General features: G+C 31.3%; 1 protein-coding gene across 2 annotated transcripts in view; it reads right to left on the bottom strand.

Annotated features, from left to right (window-relative positions):
- The window catches only part of LOC118189300 (mitogen-activated protein kinase-binding protein 1-like), a 220,758-nt gene that overhangs the window by 176,856 nt on the left and 23,786 nt on the right, over nt 1-20,116 (bottom strand). Inside the window, exon 1 of one of the 2 annotated variants that reach the window (XM_035359881.2) lies at nt 105-339. The exons of the other annotated variant lie outside the window; for it this stretch is intronic. The gene's annotated coding sequence lies outside the window, so the exon portion shown is untranslated. Of the gene's footprint in view, nt 1-104; nt 340-20,116 lie in introns of those variants that run through there. 2 annotated transcript variants of the gene reach the window in all.

Raw genomic sequence — 20,116 nt, 5'->3', positions numbered from 1 at the left:
AAAGCAGTTTAAAAAACATGACTACTTAAATAACAATAAGTAATTTTCTTTACGACTTCAAATAAAGAATTCGTTATAAAACGTCAAACATAAACTTTACTTACCTCTTTTTAGTACACTCTATCTCCAACTGCACCGATATCTTTCTAAAATGTACAGTTAAAAAACTCTAACCAGAAACACATTTTAATAGAACGGGGACAACGGCATATACTGCAAAGGTGAATGAAAACAAACTTTCCACAGAAGCAAAAATACTATTAAGTAGTCAACGGCGAACCATCCCACCGACTCAATGGCGACGAAAATATCTAGCAACAGTCAACTATAATCACTCCGCGGGGAACCTTTTTGGGATTGTGCAAAAGAGGCGGTCATTGTGTACAGTACTTTCTGTCTTATCACTTTCTAATAAGTATTCGCTGATAAAAAGAAACACAGACGCGTTTCTCCATTATATCGCTCTTCTTATCATCAAGCGAACAATAAACATTTAAAAGTGGGTAAAAGGATAGCAATAATTTTATATTTATTTTTGACAACATGGAATTCTCCCCTCCTCCCTATTTCTACAAAGCACACTGGAATCTCCTAATCTTGGAAATTTTCACAGCAGCAAAAATCAACCCTTGAAAAAAAAATCAACTATCAGAAATAAACATTTTTGTTATACCATATTCAAAAGAAACAACGAAAGTCAAAATAATAATCAAAATACAAAATTAAGAAATGATAATAAAATAAATATATAAAAATGTTACATGCCATCGACTTAAATGCTATAAAAATGTGCTAGAAACAATAATCCATATAATTTTCAAAAGAAGGGAATCAAAGACATACAATCACGTTAGGCTGACTAGCAAAGTGATGACTCAGCACTTGTACAAATACCAATTCGATATTTGCTAATTACCAACAGCAGATTTGTCAAAAACATAATTCCTAATGAAAAAAAATCTGATGTGGATATCACATCTTTATACAGCCTATTATAGACATTTTTTGCTGCATTTCATTTAAACTTATTCCTTGAATGATTTTTACTTGAATAACCGAATCCTCAAGGCAAGATGAAAATTACATCAAAAACTGCAAATTTTTAAATTAAATATTTAAAATTTGAAATAGTATATCCTGATATTAAATTTTGAGATAAATATAAAATAGCAAAATAAAATATTAATAATAAATTTTTAGCACGGGAGTGACTTAAACTTCTCATAATTTTATTTTTTCATAATTAACATAAAACTTTCCCAAATGTTAAGTATAGGAACCAGGAGACTGCATAAAAGTTAGATTTCATTACTTGTTCAAAATGAAATTTAAAAAAAAAAAAAAAAATTGACATTGACAAGACATGAATATTTCCGTCATTTAAAGCACTTCTGTAATTAGAAGTTATGACTATGAGAGAAAAGGCTAGGTGAGGACTTTTAACCCGGGTAAGGGGTTCAAAAACAAAATTTATTTACAACGGTTTAAAGTTTTATATTGTCGAGAGGAAGGGAACATGTTCAGCATTCAATAATTGACCTGCTTTGGCGTTTCAAATACTTACCCCTTGATAAATTCTGTTTTAAACATCAAATAGGGGTGATTAATTTATTTTTCCTTTTATAGTTTTCATTGCTTTCTTTTATTATTAATTTTTCTATTGCTTCTTTTGTTAATTTTAATGATTACACCCCCGTATCAACAAGTTTTAACTTCATGTCCATAATCTCACTTAATTTGGCATATTTGACCACTTAATTTTTTTTATTTTTAATGTTAAGACATATTTTATTTACCCTACACCTTTTACCTCAGATATGATAATCAAGATTTCTATTCGTTTTAAACTTAGTTTGTATATGTGTTTGGTACTGTCAATAGCAATAAAAAAAGGGAGATTTACAACTACAGCAGTTTCAAAATATAACAAAATTTCAAAACTCTAATGGCTAATAGTTGTTGAGTTATGCAAGATACAAACATTTGTATGTCTAATCACTTACTATAATTAATCAATTATTGATTGATTGTCTTAACTGATTAAGTATTAATTAATTGATTGTTTAATTAATTATTATAAATTAATATTATTATAATTTAATTTTTCCAACTATGATTTAGCTATCCAGCTATGCTATCAACTAGGATTAGTCACCAATGATTAACTAAGACTTGTTAATTTCGCCTTTTTGGAAACAAGATTCATGTTTCTTGATATGAAACTTTAATGCTCTTTTAGTTTGGCTGACAAATCTCAAACTATGATGGGACAATATGAAATCTAAGTATAAAACCATGGATTTAACTGATAGGTGAGAAAATGACCTTTATAACTGACAGAAGGATGAAATGGAAGTGCAACAAGGTTATTAATGTTATTTATAATATCAGAAATTCTTTTTTGATGGCAAGCTGAAAATTTTTTAAAGGCTTTTTATCAACGACCATGGAAGAAAATTTTTAGTCAATTGCAACTGATTAAATAATTGAGTTCGTTAGCAAGCAACGGTTCTGAGAAACAAACTTCAAAAGCATGAAATATATAATAATAAAAAGAAGCCATATTTTGCTTAACCAGGTGACATGACTTAGCATGGGGCAGTTAGCAAACAGAAAAGTGTTTACGGCACACAGTAGTGCAGAAATCAGATTCATTGCAAATTATAACAATATCATGGAAGAGAAGGCATTGTCAGATTCAGTTTGAAAAGTGAACTGGATGACTGGATAAATTGACTTTGCATTATATAAAATCTTTGATAAATCTTCTTTATTACCATCAAAAGCACCAAACATAATTGGTGCAACGGAGCTTTATCTTTATCAATAACTTCAAAAGAATTTTTTATAGTTTAAATATTGTTAGAAAGTAAAGGAGAAAAATTTGAAAATTACCTATTTGACCAAATGATATGATGCCATTCCTAAGTTGGAAAACTACAAGTCGAAAAGTACTTCAAATTTTGCGGCCTTTAGGGAGAGCATAAAACCTTGTTAAACGCCCTTAAATGAGGCAGATTTAAATACCGATTGTTTATTAAAGAAAGGGGCATCTATTCCTTCAGAATTCCATAGCAGTGATTGGGGCAACTAAATTTTGCCACGTGATTAGTAACATAGCCACTGAAGAGTATTTAGAAAAAATTTTAAATATTAATAATGATTGCATGGCTAATACGGAAGATAAAGGCACCAATCTCGAATCAACAGTTGATTTAGAATTCCAAGATAATAATAATATATGTGAAAAAGAATCGTGCATAACGACAGAAGTAGCTACTGAAGCTCAAATCGGAAAACAAAAAGAAACAGATATACGCATTGACAGAACGGGAGTGCTTATCAACAAAGTTCTAATTTGAAAGTGTTTTGAGAGATAGCTAAGGAAGCATTTGAGTAACAGGCAAAGAAAATGAAGACTGCATCTACTAAAACTTTCCGAAACCTACTCTCGGACAAAATGTTAAAATAAAGTACCTGATATTGATAGATCCAAAATGGATCGAAAATCAATAATAGCCATTATTACAGATATTAAAGATTACATTTTATGTTCTTGGTACTAACTTTGGTAAATTAAAACTGTTGTACACAAAAAAACCAGTTTATCTTTTGCAAAAAAAAAAATTTTTAAACATTGAAGAAGTTAGTACAGAAAAAGTGTATACGAAGTTGTAAAAAAACATTCTTTAGTTGGGGGGACAAGCACTCAGAAAAGGCAGCTCTTCAAAGAAGTGTACTATGAAGATAATTTTGTGCAAATCAGCTGATCTACTTTCTAATTCAAAATACTATAACAGTCAACCTTGCTGTAATAGGTAGTTAAAAGTATTAAAGAAAAACATACATTTTTCTTATTTTTTAAATTTGTAATTTTTACTTATTTTTTCTTTGAGCCATCAATTTAATTTTTTTAACTATTTTAAAGATTTTTAAAGATTATTGAGATCTCTTCAGTAGCTATTGAGAGATTGTGCATAATTCAGCTTTCTCACACGGAATCTCTTATTTGCAAAATGGCATAAATACTGCACCTTTTTATTGTTATTTCTTGTAACTCTAACAACATACAGTATACACATAAAAATTGTTAACAAATGTTAGTTCTCAGAATTTTTTATTTTGAAGGCATAAACATTTTAATAGCGTTTAAAATTTTGTAAAAAGCAAATAAATAACGACAATAAATTTGTAAAAAGACATTAATTTAAGAATTTACTATGCTTTCATGGTTCAACGTCTTGATTCGCTGGTTTATATCTCGTGACCCCAAGTGATCTCATCTCACGCAAACTACTCTCCAAAAATCTAATTCTCTCAGCAATTATCTACATTAATTTCAAGTTAAATCATAATTTGGAATACAAGTTTAAATGCAAGAATTATTTCAATTAGTACAAATAGCTTACTCAGAAATTATGTTAAACCGCAGTGCTTTACTTTGCTAGTACATTCTCCTCATTAGAATTAATGAATTTAACACTTGATTTTGCCTTTTTTATATTTTCATCTTCGGGTGAGCGGTGTGATTGCATCCTGATTGACTTAATTACCGTGAATGGCCTTAGGGCATAAAATTGAACTATCTGGTAAAAATTCTATGTAATTATACGCGAGTATTGAAAGAAACAATCAATCTGATAAAAAATGGCTGCGAACTGTTTTGAAAATGAGGCATAAAAGGTTACCAGCAAGGATATTACGTTTGGCGTCAGTTGTACCGTTGCGATGCAGACGAAAATCCGAGTGGGAGCAGCAGGCGAGACGAAAAACAACCTTCTCATATGACACCACAAGCTCAACATAGTCCAGGTTGAACAATCAAATATATATTGAGGATATTTAGGGTTACGTGAAAGCAACCACAGCAATGTGCACCAGATAGGAACGAAACGACAACACACCCCTGTTGCCAACTAACATCATGTAAATATTGGGATTAGCACATACCGTAATATCAATAAGAAAAGCCGCGCCGTTTACGTGTTTAAAATTTTAATTTTCAGTGGGGTGCGGCGTTTAGGTGCACTAATAATAAAATATTTCCTATGATGGTCATTGTACACTGCTCAAAAAAAAAAAATGGGACAGTCCTATATCTCCCGATCTACTGGGCCGATTGACAAAATTCAAATTGCGTTCTTCATGTCTCGAAAGCGCGACTTAGGATATATATTAGATATATATATAGCACTATTCTAACACAGGTATTTTGACACAAAGTCGGACTTTTTCTGAAATAACATACCAATTTTTTTACATATTTCGATTCTACGACTCAAATTACGCCTAAATATGAAATTTTGTAAAATTTGGAGCGAAATTTACGGAGAAATTCACAAATTTATGTTGGCACTTTTTTGTCAGTTTGCGCCAAGAATACTTCACTTGGCGAACTTCTTAATATATGGCAACCTAGTTTCCTTAGGAAAAAAAGTCACCATCGTTCCTTTTTTCCAAATATTATTCTTTATATTATATTTTTAATTATAACTTATTATTTTAAGTAATTTTTTCTTTTCGAATTTCATTTTAATTGTTTAAGTTGCACGTTTTTTTTTTCGAATAACTGTTTTAAAAATTTCTATTTACCTATTCGAACTGCGTAAATAAAGGTGTAGCGTTTATTTTTTTTCAAATAGTTTTCTTAATATATATATTTTTCGTCATAGTTATTATTTTAGGTAATTTTTAAATTTTTATACTTTTATTTTAATTGTTTGTGTTGCATTGTCTCTTCAGATAATTGTTTTAAAATTTTCTATTTATTCCTTCGAACTGAGCATTTTAAATATATTTATTAATATCAATTTTCCAGAATTTGATTTTATTTGAACTGCGTTTCTTTCGGAAGAATACTTTGTAACCCTGACTACGATGAGTTTGAAAACTGCATACTATATTAAAAGAGAAAATACAGTAAAACACAGTTTTACACGCCTTTCAATGTTCCGTTCAGAAAAGATATATATAAATAAGAGAGATGTATAACCGATATTTTAACTTAGGATGACTTGCATACACTGCTTTAAACAGTTTTATCATTGTGCCCATTGCTTTACACAATTTTATCCTACATTTGGTTTCTTAAAATGTTATTCATATTTTAGTCAAATATTTTATTTTTGAAATCGCAAGAATCAAATATCATAAGATTGAAAAGTTTTAAATTAAAAAAAATACGAATACTAAATTTTACGAAAAAATTTATTTTTCTTCTCTGTTTCTTTAAGCATTCTGAAAGTATATTGAAAAGTATCCAACTTTTCGAAACATTTTGGTATTTCTGACAATCATTTTAAATAAAGTTATCGCCTTCCATTTCATAACGGCCCACAAACAGTCCAGCGGTAAAGTTGCTGAACACTGGTAGTTCACTCCGGGGTTCGAACCCCGGTAAACGGGCTGGTTGCATGGGCGTTTTCGTGGATTTTCTCATGTGTACCGCGTATGACAGCTGGTTTCCCTTAGAAAGTTCTTCACGAAGTATTTCGTCAGAGCCTTTATCAGTCTTTAGAGGCTAAACATTTTGAAGCTATGAGATGAAAGGAAAGACTGGTTTCATCAAAAGGCTTTGGTTTATTTTATTATGACAAAGCACACTACGGCTATCTGCCAAAGGGGAGGGATGACTTCTCGGCCGCTGTTTCATCAGGAAGGGAAAAAAACATCTTTAAGTGACATCCACAAACATCACTGGATAAACTCCTGAATCTTCAAATAATTCGACTGAGGAAATCATGGGATTCACCATTTATGACATGATATGATCTTCTATAACGTAATTTACACAACCATATAGTTTAAAACCAGTCGCTCTTCACTTTAATCTGCAATGATATCGTTTTGTCTTTTCTGTTAACACAAGCTCAATTGATGGTATTTTCTGGTGTACTCGTCCAAGTGTTTTCTCTTTGAACACCTAAATTCTTTGAAGTATCCTGAAAGTATATTCGAAAGCGTCCAACTTTTTGAACATCTTGGTACGTCTGACAGCCAAATTTCCCTGCAAATTTTTGCTTACTTTTCTCCCTAATTTTCTTCTTTCCTTCTACAGTTATTTTCAGTGCTCACACAAGAAAATTAAGATTTTTCGACTGCTAGACTTCCATACATTTTGCATTCTTGTCAATTTTCTAAAATATCAATTATATGAATTGCGTTTCAGCTAAAGACAGCTTTTCATTTTCTAGTCATTTTAGCTATAAATAAAGTTTAAAGTGAAGTCCAAAGGATAAATATTTTAATTAAAAGATTTTTGCTAAATGACAAAGAAATAAAACAGTCCAGCAGGGTTTATTCTGTACCACAGAGTAACCCGATTCTTATATCGGCTGAAACAATCTAAATCATATTAAAGATAATGTTTTTTTATACAATCTATAACACGCGAGAAAAATAAGCTTCTTAAAATATGCTTTCTAAGAGAATTAATATAAAAATTTATATTTATATATATATTTTTTAAAGTTGGGACTTGAACCAAACTGTCAGACTTTTAAAGCTTATTTTACATGGTGGTTATTATTAAAGTTCCACTTTGAAATGGTCATAAAAGGAAAACTACCGGACCAAATGTTATCAAATTTGGGAATCGTGTAAAGGAGGTTATGAGAATTTATTTTCGGCGGAAAAAAAAAAAAAGAGTTCAAAAACTCACCATCAGGGGAAAAATGGCGCTGTATACAATATTGTTAAATGCATTAAGACACGAAAACATCTGTTTAAAATGTGTTTAATATTTTCCGAAACGTGTTACAAAGCATGTTCAATGTAGCGTCCAGCATTTTCCGAAAGCAAGTTAAATCATGTTACTGCATTCTCAACAGCAGCTCTTAGCATATCGCAAAGCACTCGAGGGCTATCTGCCTTAAGGGAGGGATGCCTTCGTGGAGGACTTTTTAAGGGAAACTGGCTCGTATACACGTTACACGTAGCATATCAGGAGGAATGTTATCAGTGTATCACATTTTTCATTTCTGCCAAATTGTATAGATTATCACCATTAACAGTGCTTTTGAGATAACCTCATAGACAAAAGTCACAGAGGTTGAGGTCTGGTGGGAAGAGGGGCAGTGTTGGCCTATAAGATGTTCATTCGTGAAATGTTGCCTAAGTAACTATGCGACACTCTTGAGGTGGTGCCCAGCCCTGCATAAAAATCATAGTATCTAAAATGCCATGTTACTGCAGTTCATGTATCACGAAACATTTTAATATTGGCTCTAAGTGAGCTGCAATCGCAGTGGTCCAGCTGTCGACTGCTCTTCAGAAAAAAATGGTTCAGTTATAAAACTAGCTGTCATTCAACAGTAAACGGTGTGAAATGACTGTTATGCAATCGAATGCAGTAGGAGAATGCAATGGAACTACATACATAACATGAGAGATTTCTTTGGCCCAAATCGATTGAAAGCGTTTTGAATCAGTATCTTCATGTTTTAGTACCGAATTCAGGCTTAAAAAATTACAAATTAGCGATCTGTAAGAAAAGATTTCCAGATTGTATGCACTTGTGAGAGTGATTTGCGATCTCACATTTTTTAATCGCTAATTCGTGGTTTTCACGGACGAAATTCTCACTTACAGGGATGGCGCACTCGACATTTATCGAATTTAACGTCTTTAAATAATAATTTGCCTACTTCAAAGTTTCTTAAGGGTATACAACATATTAAACCCGTTTAACAAAAGGTTAAGTTAGATTCCGACTCATATTTCGTTTAACAATATTGCATACAGCGCCATTTCCCCCCTGGTGGTGAGGTTTCGAACTTCCTTTTTTCGCGGAAAATAAATTCCCATGACCTCCTTTACACGATTTCCAAGTTTGATAACATTTGATCCAGTAGTTTTCCTTTTATGACCGTTTCAATGTGGAACTTTAATTATAACAACTCTGTATATTATTAAATTTTAATTTGAAGCTATGCGTTATATGTATACCATGCGTAAAAGTTTCGCTTTTATGGAAAAATAAAAAATCGAAGCAAATATACTTAGTATAATGGACCAAAACTGAAAACATTTCCCCTCCCTCCGAAAATAAAATATTGAAATTTCGAACTTGAATTTACTGGGTTATCGAAATATTTAATTTGACTTATCTTCTAAGTCCTAGTTCCGACAACAATTCCGTCAAAAATTCTGAATTACTTAAGCTAAAGTAAAAGATTTAGTATATATTCACTGTATGTTAATAAAGTAATCAGAGTGTAATAAAAATAGATTATAGAATTTACGCTGATGTAACTTTTTGTCTGACTGCACAACATGTAATGGAAGAGAAGGTTTGTAGAGATCTGTTTTTCACATGCCTCTAAAAGTAGATGTCATATTAATTTTGTCTCTTCAATGTCAAAAAACTTTCCTTTGAGAGGCAACTTTAGTTTTTGAGAAAGAAAAAAAATCACAAGAAGACAAATTTGAAGAACATGCAGGACGATTGAATATACATACTTATTTTCCGAACACAAGCGGTTCTCCGACTGCTTATTGAATAATGAATAGATGCATTGTCATGCAATACAAAACATTTGGAATAAGTTTTCTGGCTGAATAACGTAAGATTAAAAGTCATCTGCTTAATTCACAGCCATTTACAAGTCAACTGCTCGGGCAATTGCAGAATCGTTTTGATCCTGAGCTTGTAAGACAAACCTAATATCACTGGATTTAAACACTTCTTTAATCTTCCGAGAACGTTCCTTCTTTAGCTCATATTCCAAGAATATTAAGTGAATACAATTATTGCCAAAGAAATTGATAATTCATTTGCACTACGGCTTGGTAGTTTACTAACGAGTTTACAAAACTTAAATTCTGCTTTTTGTGTCAAAGAATACAACAATATTTTAAATATTTACAAATAAAATATTAAATTGGAGATTTAATTGGAGCCTCATCAGTTGCCTAGCATTTGAAAAAGAAAAGATTGTTAAATACTAATTGTTTGTTGCGATGTCTAATCCAGGCTGCATGGTTGGTTTTCGTAGATTTTTAGGTTCTCTTTACAGAGGTTCTCTATGAAAGCATCTTAACCAAATAGCTCCCATGTTCTTTCTATGTTCAAATAACCAACTAACCTAGTTTAAGCGCGATTTCCAAGTGAAGTTACTAGTAAAATAAGAATACTCATTAAAAATCATGTAGCTAGCAAATCGGGAGTAACATGAAAGATACGGAACCAATAATTGAAATGTTGTTACGGTACGCTGTTTCTTAACTTAGATGGTCATTCCTTAATTAAATAGCCCACCAACGGCCGAGCGGTAAAGACGCTGAACACTGGTAGTTCGGTTCGAGTTTCGAATCCCGCGAACAGGCTGGCCGCATGGGCGGTTTCGTGGTTTTCCCCATGTGTAACGTGTATACGAGCCAGTTTCCCTTAGAAAGTCCTCCACGAAGGCATCCCTCCCTTTAGGCAGATAGCCCTCGTGTGCTTTGCCATAATTAAATAATCCAATTCAATCCTTACTTAATAATAATTGATTTGTAAATTCTACTAGAACTGACGGTAAGAATTGAAGTGGAAATAAGTAATATGGTGTGCAATCTTGATTAATATAAAATTTAAAATATTTGCATAGAAAAATGTTTGCATTCAGATAGAAAGTTTTTTGAAATATTTGCAATTACTTTATAAGAAGGATTTATTAATAACAGTAATAATTACTTATTATATTACTGATGATTAGGATTCAGTTCTTGACAATTACATTCTAAATTAGAATTTTAAGGATATAATGAAAATACGCTACGCACAAAAATACATTTTAGGAAAAAAATGAGTTGATTTTTTATGTTTTAAAACTTCTTAAATTCATTTAGTAAACATCGTATCCTCATTGTTTATTGAATCCAGAGTGTTGGTGTCGTTTATATAATTATTCTTACTTGTCCACAGAATCTGCTGACTTATCCAGCCATTAAGTAGCTGCAGATCATTTCTACATAACCATTGAACTTCCATTAATTCAATCTCTAGAGGGTTGTATGTTTATATCATAATTTGACTTTTATAAAAAATGATTATTCTAAATATGTTTCTATAAAAATATATTGTGCTTTAAAAATATGGATAATAGTATCAGCCGCTCTTTCAGCCACTTCAAAAGCAACAGTATGTTTAGAAATAAATTATGCAGTTAATGTCATAAAATTCAAATAAATATCAAACGAAAATTCTCAGTTTTAGACAATTCGATTTAAACGAAGTAAAGTAGCAGACGATAAAACGCCAAAGGTAAAAATTTACTCTTACAAAAACTTACTCTTAAATTTTTTAAAAAGAGAAAAGATACGAGAGAAAAAAAAAATAGTTAAAAATTTGAATAATATCATCTATAATTTAAAAAAGTAGCCTTTCATATAGTATTAATAAATATTTATTACGCATAATTGAGGGAAAAAATGTCATATAATTAATTCTCCGTAAAATTTTACTTGAAGTTTAAGGTTAAAAATAGCTGTGGCAATTCAGTGTAACAAAAATCCATAGACCACATTTGGCGTTATTATCACTCAAAAAAAAAGGTGCCAAATTTCAAAACGCGAAATTATGTAAATTCGTGTATATCTTAGAAAATGTTGAGTAAAAAAGTCTAATTTTTTGCAGATATGCTTAAAAATACACCTACTTTAAGATGATGGTAAAAATTTTATAGGTTATAATTCAAAATTTTTTTCGAATAATCTATAGAAATTATTTTAAAATAAAAATTTAAAATATAAATCGCAAAAAATGGGTAAATTTTATTTGGAATGAACCAAAATTTCGAAATGTGAGAGAAAAAATCAAAAAAGTTTAATAAAAAAAGAGATATTAATAAATATTTGCCAAATTCAATTAACATTGAGGAGCTAAAATTTTGAGAGCTAATATTTTAAAAACTATTCGTACGATTTTTACAAAACTTGGTATTCTGGCATAATTTGAGTCGTAGAATCGAAATATGTAAAAAAATTGGTATGTTATTTCAGAAAAAGTCCGATTTTGTGTCAAAATACCTATGTTAGAATAGTACTATATATAAATCTAATATATATCCTAAGTCGCGCTTTCGAGACATGAAAAACGTAGTTTGAATTTTGTCAATCGCCCCAGTAGAACGGGAGATATAGCACTGTCCCTTTTTTTTTTTTTTTTTTTTTTTTTTTTTTTTTTTTTTTTTGAGCAGTGTACATAGCTTGAGTAACCTTGTCAATGTACACTGCTCAAAAAAAAAAAAAAAAAAAAAAAAAAAAAAAAAAAAAAAAAAAGGGACAGTCCTATATCTCCCGATCTACTGGGCCGATTGACAAAATTCAAATTGCGTTCTTCATGTCTCGAAAGCGCGACTTAGGATATATATTAGATTTATATATAGCACTATTCTAACATAGGTATTTTGACACAAAATCGGACTTTTTCTGAAATAACATACCAATTTTTTTACATATTTCGATTCTACGACTCAAATTATGCCAGAATACCAAGTTTTGTAAAAATCGTACGAATAGTTTTTAAAATATTAGCTCTCAAAATTTTAGCTCCTCAATGTTAATTGAATTTGGCAAATATTTATTAATATCTCTTTTTTTATTAAACTTTTTTGATTTTTTCTCTCACATTTCGAAATTTTGGTTCATTCCAAATAAAATTTACCCATTTTTTGCGATTTATATTTTAAATTTTTATTTTAAAATAATTTCTATAGATTATTCGAAAAAAATTTTGAATTATAACCTATAAAATTTTTACCATCATCTTAAAGTAGGTGTATTTTTAAGCATATCTGCAAAAAATTAGACTTTTTTACTCAACATTTTCTAAGATATACACGAATTTACATAATTTCGCGTTTTGAAATTTGGCACCTTTTTTTTGAGTGATAATAACGCCAAATGTGGTCTATGGATTTTTGTTACACTGAATTGCCACAGCTATTTTTAACCTTAAACTTCAAGTAAAATTTTACGGAGAATTAATTATATGACATTTTTTCCCTCAATTATGCGTAATAAATATTTATTAATACTATATGAAAGGCTACTTTTTTAAATTATAGATGATATTATTCAAATTTTTAACTATTTTTTTTTTCTCTCGTATCTTTTCTCTTTTTAAAAAATTTAAGAGTAAGTTTTTGTAAGAGTAAATTTTTACCTTTGGCGTTTTATCGTCTGCTACTTTACTTCGTTTAAATCGAATTGTCTAAAACTGAGAATTTTCGTTTGATATTTATTTGAATTTTATGACATTAACTGCATAATTTATTTCTAAACATACTGTTGCTTTTGAAGTGGCTGAAAGAGCGGCTGATACTATTATCCATATTTTTAAAGCACAATATATTTTTATAGAAACATATTTAGAATAATCATTTTTTATAAAAGTCAAATTATGATATAAACATACAACCCTCTAGAGATTGAATTAATGGAAGTTCAATGGTTATGTAGAAATGATCTGCAGCTACTTAATGGCTGGATAAGTCAGCAGATTCTGTGGACAAGTAAGAATAATTATATAAACGACACCAACACTCTGGATTCAATAAACAATGAGGATACGATGTTTACTAAATGAATTTAAGAAGTTTTAAAACATAAAAAATCAACTCATTTTTTTCCTAAAATGTATTTTTGTGCGTAGCGTATTTTCATTATATCCTTAAAATTCTAATTTAGAATGTAATTGTCAAGAACTGAATCCTAATCATCAGTAATATAATAAGTAATTATTACTGTTATTAATAAATCCTTCTTATAAAGTAATTGCAAATATTTCAAAAAACTTTCTATCTGAATGCAAACATTTTTCTATGCAAATATTTTAAATTTTATATTAATCAAGATTGCACACCATATTACTTATTTCCACTTCAATTCTTACCGTCAGTTCTAGTAGAATTTACAAATCAATTATTATTAAGTAAGGATTGAATTGGATTATTTAATTATGGCAAAGCACACGAGGGCTATCTGCCTAAAGGGAGGGATGCCTTCGTGGAGGACTTTCTAAGGGAAACTGGCTCGTATACACGTTACACATGGGGAAAACCACGAAACCGCCCATGCGGCCAGCCTGTTCGCGGGATTCGAAACTCGAACCGAACTACCAGTGTTCAGCGTCTTTACCGCTCGGCCGTTGGTGGGCTATTTAATTAAGGAATGACCATCTAAGTTAAGAAACAGCGTACCGTAACAACATTTCAATTATTGGTTCCGTATCTTTCATGTTACTCCCGATTTGCTAGCTACATGATTTTTAATGAGTATTCTTATTTTACTAGTAACTTCACTTGGAAATCGCGCTTAAACTAGGTTAGTTGGTTATTTGAACATAGAAAGAACATGGGAGCTATTTGGTTAAGATGCTTTCATAGAGAACCTCTGTAAAGAGAACCTAAAAATCTACGAAAACCAACCATGCAGCCTGGATTAGACATCGCAACAAACAATTAGTATTTAACAATCTTTTCTTTTTCAAATGCTAGGCAACTGATGAGGCTCCAATTAAATCTCCAATTTAATATTTTATTTGTAAATATTTAAAATATTGTTGTATTCTTTGACACAAAAAGCAGAATTTAAGTTTTGTAAACTCGTTAGTAAACTACCAAGCCGTAGTGCAAATGAATTATCAATTTCTTTGGCAATAATTGTATTCACTTAATATTCTTGGAATATGAGCTAAAGAAGGAACGTTCTCGGAAGATTAAAGAAGTGTTTAAATCCAGTGATATTAGGTTTGTCTTACAAGCTCAGGATCAAAACGATTCTGCAATTGCCCGAGCAGTTGACTTGTAAATGGCTGTGAATTAAGCAGATGACTTTTAATCTTACGTTATTCAGCCAGAAAACTTATTCCAAATGTTTTGTATTGCATGACAATGCATCTATTCATTATTCAATAAGCAGTCGGAGAACCGCTTGTGTTCGGAAAATAAGTATGTATATTCAATCGTCCTGCATGTTCTTCAAATTTGTCTTCTTGTGATTTTTTTTCTTTCTCAAAAACTAAAGTTGCCTCTCAAAGGAAAGTTTTTTGACATTGAAGAGACAAAATTAATATGACATCTACTTTTAGAGGCATGTGAAAAACAGATCTCTACAAACCTTCTCTTCCATTACATGTTGTGCAGTCAGACAAAAAGTTACATCAGCGTAAATTCTATAATCTATTTTTATTACACTCTGATTACTTTATTAACATACAGTGAATATATACTAAATCTTTTACTTTAGCTTAAGTAATTCAGAATTTTTGACGGAATTGTTGTCGGAACTAGGACTTAGAAGATAAGTCAAATTAAATATTTCGATAACCCAGTAAATTCAAGTTCGAAATTTCAATATTTTATTTTCGGAGGGAGGGGAAATGTTTTCAGTTTTGGTCCATTATACTAAGTATATTTGCTTCGATTTTTTATTTTTCCATAAAAGCGAAACTTTTACGCATGGTATACATATAACGCATAGCTTCAAATTAAAATTTAATAATATACAGAGTTGTTATAATTAAAGTTCCACATTGAAACGGTCATAAAAGGAAAACTACTGGATCAAATGTTATCAAACTTGGAAATCGTGTAAAGGAGGTCATGGGAATTTATTTTCCGCGAAAAAAGGAAGTTCGAAACCTCACCACCAGGGGGGAAATGGCGCTGTATGCAATATTGTTAAACGAAATATGAGTCGGAATCTAACTTAACCTTTTGTTAAACGGGTTTAATATGTTGTATACCCTTAAGAAACTTTGAAGTAGGCAAATTATTATTTAAAGACGTTAAATTCGATAAATGTCGAGTGCGCCATCCCTGTAAGTGAGAATTTCGTCCGTGAAAACCACGAATTAGCGATTAAAAAATGTGAGATCGCAAATCACTCTCACAAGTGCATACAATCTGGAAATCTTTTCTTACAGATCGCTAATTTGTAATTTTTTAAGCCTGAATTCGGTACTAAAACATGAAGATACTGATTCAAAACGCTTTCAATCGATTTGGGCCAAAGAAATCTCTCATGTTATGTATCTAGTTCCATTGCATTCTCCTACTGCATTCGATTGCATAACAGTCATTTCACACCGTTTACTGTTGAATGACAGCTAGTTTTATAACTGAACCATTTTTTTCTGAAGAGCAGTCGACAGCTGGACCACTGCGATTGCAGCTCACTTAGAGCCAATATTAAAATGTTTCGTGATACATGAACTGCAATAACATGGCATTTTAGATACTATGATTTTTATGCAGGGCTGGGCACCACCTCAAGAGTGTCGCATAGTTACTTAGGCAACATTTCACGAATGAACATCTTATAGGCCAACACTGCCCCTCTTCCCACCAGACCTCAACCTCTGTGACTTTTGTCTATGAGGTTATCTCAAAAGCACTGTTAATGGTGATAATCTATACAATTTGGCAGAAATGAAAAATGTGATACACTGATAACATTCCTCCTGATATGCTACGTGTAACGTGTATACGAGCCAGTTTCCCTTAAAAAGTCCTCCACGAAGGCATCCCTCCCTTAAGGCAGATAGCCCTCGAGTGCTTTGCGATATGCTAAGAGCTGCTGTTGAGAATGCAGTAACATGATTTAACTTGCTTTCGGAAAATGCTGGACGCTACATTGAACATGCTTTGTAACACGTTTCGGAAAATATTAAACACATTTTAAACAGATGTTTTCGTGTCTTAATGCATTTAACAATATTGTATACAGCGCCATTTTCCCCCTGATGGTGAGTTTTTGAACTCTTTTTTTTTCCGCCGAAAATAAATTCCCATAACCTCCTTTACACGATTCCCAAGTTTGATAACATTTGGTCCATAGTTTTCCTTTTATGACCATTTCAAATTGAAACTTTAATTATAACCACCATGTAAATTAAACTTTAAAAGTTTGACAGTTTTGTTCAAGTCCCAGCTTTAAAAATATATATATAAATATAATCTTTTATATTAATCCTCTTAGAAAGAATGTTTTAAGAAGCTAATTTTTCTCTCGCGTTATAGACTGTATAAAAAAAACATGATCTTTAGTATGATTTAGATTGTTTCAGCCGATATAAGAATCGGGTTACTCGGTGGTACAGAATAAACCCTGCTGGACTGTTTTATTTCTTTGTCATTTAGCAAAAATCTTTTAATTAAAATATTTATCCTTTGTACTTCGCTTTAATCTTTATTTATAGCTAAAATGACTAGAAAATGAAAAGCTGTCTTTAGCTGAAACGCAATTCATATAATTGATATTTTAAAAAATTGACAAGAATGCAAAATGTATGGAAGTCTAGCAGTCGAAAAATCTTAATTTTCTTGTGTGAGCACTGAAAATAACTGTAGAAGGAAAGAAGAAATTTAGGGAGAAAAGTAAGCAAAAATTTGCAGGGAAATTTGGCTGTCAGACGTACCAAGATGTTCAAAAGGTTGGACGCTTTCGCATATACTTTCAGGATACTTCAAAGAATTTAGGTGTTCAAAGAGAAAACACTTGGACGAGTACACCAGCAAATACCATCAATTGAGCTTGTGTTAACAGAAAAGACAAAACGATATCATTGCAGATTAAAGTGAAGAGCGACTGGTTTTAAACTATATGGTTGTGTAAATTACGTTATAAAACATCATATCGTATCATAAATGGTGAATCCCATGATTTCCTCAGTCGAATTATTTGAAGATTCAGGAGTTTATCCAGTGATGTATGTGGATGTCACTTAAAGATGTTTTTTTTCCCTTCCTGATGAAAGAGCGGCCGAGCGGTAAAGTCGCTGAACGCTGGTAGTTCGGTCCGAGGTTCGAATCCCGCGAACGGGCTGGCTGCATGGGCGTTTTCGTGGTTTTCCCCATGTGTAACGTGTATGCGAGCCAGTTTCCCTTAGAAAGTCCTCCAGGAAGACATTCCTCCCCTTAGGCAGATAGCCGTAGTGTGCTTTGTCATAATAAAATAAACCAAAACCTTTTGATGAAACCAGTCTTTCCTTTCATCTCATAGCTTCAAAATGTTTAGCCTCTAAAGATTGATAAACGCTCTGACGAAATACTTCGTGAAGAACTTTCTAAGGGAAACCAGCTGTCATATGCGGTACACATGAGAAAATCCACGAAAACGCCCATGCAACCAGCCCGTTTACCGGGGTTCGAAACCCGGAGTGAACTACCAGTGTTCAGCAACTTTACCGCTCGGCCGTTTGTGGGCCTTTATGAAATGGAAGGCAATAACTTTATTTAAAATGATTGTCAGAAATACCAAAATGTTTCGAAAAGTTCGATACTTTTCAATATACTTTCAGAATGCTTAAAGAAACAGAGAAGAAAAATAAATTTTTTCGTAAAATTTAGTACAGTCAAAAGTCGTTAATTCGGACACCCATAATTCGGAATGATCTATAATCCGGACATCAAAACTAAAAACTTTCTGCGCATGTGCCACGTTGACACATGCGCAGAGGCGTTCACGCGTGCGCGTACTTTACCGTGTACGTGCGCGACCTTTTACCACTGCGCATATGAGTGTGCGCAAGTGCAGAATACGTTTTCGCGTGCGCATTTTATGTATAATGGACCTATAAGCTAAAATTATCTAATTATCTATTTCAGTTAATGTTGATGATTGCGTTGTTCCTTAATTTTCGAATTGCATCCGGCTTATTATTTTTTGCAGACTGTAAGAGCAATTTTATAAAAGTAAGCTTAAACTTTCGATTATATCAAATAGAATTTCCGATATATATTTGTTAATATGTAAAGGATCTAAAGCGAAAGTATGTTTTGAAATCCGAAATCTGTTTATCAATTTCACGCTGCTCGGCGGCGGGCGCCTAATGAATTGGAAGTTGATTTGTCAGCACTATCCTTATCTTCAGCGCAGATGTTTTTATTTTATTTGGCTTATAATTCCTTACCAAATGTAGTATTTCATCTCCATATGTTCCGTCTTTGATATGATTTAAAACAAGTTCCTCGTCATTATAATTCGCTTCCGATAGCGAAGAAAAGTGACAAAGGTTATTGAAAACAAAAAAATTTCGATTGACAAATTAGTCGGTGTTCTTGACACAGCAGTTATAGGACTTGAACGGCGGAACTTTGTAACTGAACAAGAAATTATGTCTGTTTAATATAATTAAAGAGAAAGTATAATCACATGAAACGAAGCAAAACTTAAGCAACTTACATTGAAAGAAATGTTTAATAAAGTAAACAAATAAATATTAAGCTTTTTCTTTTTGCAAATTTTGATACCCTTTAGATCATAATTGTTCTTTATTTCATAAATTACGGTTTCATATTTTTAATTTTAGAATTTCTGCATGCCATCTTACGAGATTTAAACTGATGATCTATAATCCGGAAAAATCGATAATCCGGAATCGCCGAAGTCCCGACGAGTCCGGATTAACGACTTTTGACTGTATTCGTATTTTTTTTAATTTAAAACTTTTCAATCTTATGATATTTGATTCTTGCGATTTCAAAAATAAAATATTTGACTAAAATATGAATAACATTTTAAGAAACCAAATGTAAGATAAAATTGTGTAAAGCAATGGGCACAATGATAAAACTGTTTAAAGCAGTGTATGCAAGTCATCCTAAGTTAAAATATCGGTTATACATCTCTCTTATTTATATATATTTTTTCTGAATGGAACATTGAAAGGCGTGTAAAACTGTGCTTTACTGTATTTTCTCTTTTAATATAGTATGCAGTTTTCAAACGCATCGTAGTTTGGGTTACAAAGTATTCTTCTGAAAAAAACGCAGTTCAAATAAATAAAATCAAATTCTGGAAAATTGATATTAATAAATATATTTAAAATGCTCAGTTCGAAGGAATAAATAGAAAATTTTAAAACAATTATCTAAAGAGACAATGCAACACAAACAATTAAAATAAAAGTATAAAAATTTAAAAATGACCTACAATAATAGCTCTGACGAAAAATATATATAAAGAAAACTATTTGAAAAAAAAAAAAAATAAATAAACGCTGCACCTTTATTTACGCAGTTCGAATACGTAAATAGAAATTTAAAAAAAAAAAAAAAAAAAAAAAAAAACGTGCAACTTGATTAAAATGAAATTCGAAAAAGAAAAAATTACTTAAAATAATAAGTTA

The sequence above is a fragment of the Stegodyphus dumicola genome, chromosome 9, assembly GCF_044657685.1.
Source record: "Stegodyphus dumicola isolate Sdum_Otavi_A_Nest chromosome 9, ASM4465768v1".
Classification (NCBI taxonomy): domain Eukaryota; kingdom Metazoa; phylum Arthropoda; class Arachnida; order Araneae; family Eresidae; genus Stegodyphus; species Stegodyphus dumicola.
This window is presented reverse-complemented; position numbering and strand designations above follow the sequence as displayed.